This window comes from Parus major, chromosome 20, assembly GCF_001522545.3.
Source record: "Parus major isolate Abel chromosome 20, Parus_major1.1, whole genome shotgun sequence".
Classification (NCBI taxonomy): Eukaryota; Metazoa; Chordata; class Aves; order Passeriformes; family Paridae; genus Parus; species Parus major.
This window is the reverse complement of record NC_031788.1, coordinates 326353-329133: the sequence shown is the minus strand read 5'-3', so window position 1 is coordinate 329133 and position 2781 is coordinate 326353.

The window sequence follows — 2781 nt, the reverse complement described above, 5'->3', positions numbered from 1 at the left end:
GATGCTAGTGCTTTTCTGACAGAGCCTGTGACCTGCGTGCTGGGAATCTGGAGAAACAGAGTGGCTTGCTAAAAATACTGCAACAGGCAGTTGAAAAAAAAAAAAAAAAAGAAAAGGTTGAAAACACAGTGTTCAGTTTGGATTTATATTTTAACCTGTAAATCTCACAAGTGGTCTTACCATTGCAGGTTTCTGGAAGAGAAAATAAATGCAGAAAGAATTAAAATAGAAAGCAACTGGAAAATAACTCTAAAGTTTTGAGCAAAATATAATTTTTTTTTATTATACCAAGACATCAGCATAGTGTTTGTGTAATGGGTTTTTTGACAGCACTGTATTTAATTCTGGAGTTTCATCACTTAAAAAAACCTCCAGACTCTTAGCACACCTTCCCTGAGAACCACTGCCTTCTCCTCCGAAACAGGTCTTCTTAGATCCCACTGGACTCCTCTGCTTTGCTGTTCCCACTGAGAGCACATGGCTTTTGGTAGTTCAGGGATACATCTATGCCAATTTGTGACATTTCTCCTTGTTCACTGTCCAGGGGTCCAGCTTCTCTGTCTAATGTTAGTGTCTGTGGTTAAAATGATCATGAGTGCTCAGACATTTGCCATACTTGCCTGTTCTGGCTGGCCATGGGAGTGGCAGCCCTTTCCAGGGAACAGGAACAGTTCCGCAGTCACCTGCCGCAGACACCTGGCTGGTCTCTGCCTGTTCTGATCCAGGTTGCAGACAGACCCTGCTTGGATCAGCTGGATCACTTTGGGTCCACTGTTTCCTCACATATCAAGGAAAGCAGTAAATGTGGAAACACTAAGGTTTTGGGGTTTTTTTTGAGGCCTGGGAAGGAGCTCAAATTGCTTTCCTCTGTCCTCTCTGCTCACCAGACCCTGCCAAGACTTTGGGCAGAGACCTCCTTGCTCCCACCCTTGCTGAGCTGCTGCAGGTTTGCACTGTGAACTTCAGTGGATTTCTCTGCAAAGATATCACCATGCTGGGAACATCACAGTCCATGCCAGTTGAATAAAGTGTGGGGCTCACAGCCCTCACAGCTGAGCAGTCCATGTGGCACAAGGAAGCTGGGGCACAGCTGATGCTACTCCTCCCCTTGCCAAGCTGGAGAAGAGCTGCATCTGGAGCATGCGCCAGAAACTGTTGCGGCGGGTGAGGATGGTAGAGTGCTGTGACCTTCCCAGGGAAGCATCTCCAATGGGACATCCCTTGGACACAAAGGCACGTCTGCCCTAGTGATTTCAGCTCTAGCCCCAAAAAGGGCTATTGGATGGCTGCAGTTCCTCAGGGACTCTGAAGAAAGGGACAGGAGTCTTCATATGGGGTTCCATGAGAAACCTTTATTGTCTTCCTCACAATGGGGTCCAGGGACAAAGACTGACCCTGGGGTCTGGAAGAGCCAGGATTATATAGGGAAGGTAGAGTGCGGGGTAGAACAGCAGGGCCAGTGGTCTAAGGGCACAGGGGTGGAGCAAGGGGGAAGGGCCAATAAGAGACAAATAATATACATTTGGGGGAAAGGGACTTTGGGGGTAGCTTTACAACTCACCATGACAGCAGGCTCTCAACCAAGGCCTCTCCCTCAGCGGGGAGTGCAGCCAGCTAAAGTTTATGGGCTCTTCATACAACGGAGAGTTGTTGCACTATTGGCTGCTTTGTTGGCTCCTACAAAAAAATTCTTTGAGAGCAGAGAAACATTCTTGGTCTGTGCCTCTCTCTGTTTCTCAAAAGCCCAGTGGTGATCAATCACTGTACCTCCAACAGATTGCTCTGCCAGCCTCTTGCCTTTGTGCAATGAGTGAGGCTGGAAGGGCTCTCTAGTGTAAAAGCTGCCCCAAGGAAGCAGGTGGGCTGGATGAATGGGCACCAGAGACCTTGCCAAATCCAGCCAAGAAGGGGTAGGAAATGAGAGCTGATGGGGACAGCAGAAACCAGGGCAGGGGAGACTGGTAAGGTGGCAGAAGGGTGTCTGGGCTAAATGGGAGCCTGAGGAAAGAGGGGAAGAGGTCTTTCCCTCCGCCTGTATTTTTCTACTGTTTCTGAAGATGTGAACCAACCAATGAGTACAGGGAGTACCTGACCAGGATCAAGATGCAGTCAGAGAAGATCTTGGGGCAGCAAGAGGTAGGCAAAGTGTTGTGTTCAGGGGCACTGTACAGGGCTGTGCTGCTGGGCTGGGTGCTGTGGTGGGGAAAGGACTCCATGGCTGGGAGCTGAGCCAGAGCAGGGCACTGAGCTGGGCACAAGCAGCAGGACCATGTGCTGGCACACGCAGTGCTGAGGGAAAGAGGCCTTCTCTCCTGCCCTCATGGCCTGCCTGAAGTGGTGGCCTGGGCCTGCAGGAGGCCTCAGAACCCAAGGGCTGAGCAACGTGAGTCTCAACCTGGTGTCACCTTTCAGGAAGGGTTTCTGCCATCCTGGGCTAAATTAAAGGATGGCCCCAACCTGCCAGGAACCACCAACACTTCCTGCTAGGGCAAGCGGCGGCTGCAGCTTTGTTATAGATACATATTATATTATTGGCTTTTCGCTAATATTAAAATGAATGTTATGTGTTTAAGGTTAGAAAACTTTGTTGTATTAATATAGTTAATTCTATTTCTGTTATTGAGGAAACTTAGAAATAGTGGTGTGTTGCTGTATTTTATATATTGGTAAAGGTCTGTCTGCACAAACCAGCCTCTGGGTTAAGTCGCAATATTAAAGACTAAAATCCTTGAAACTTGCCTGCAGAAGAGAGAGTAAAGCAAAACAATATCCTTGTGTGTA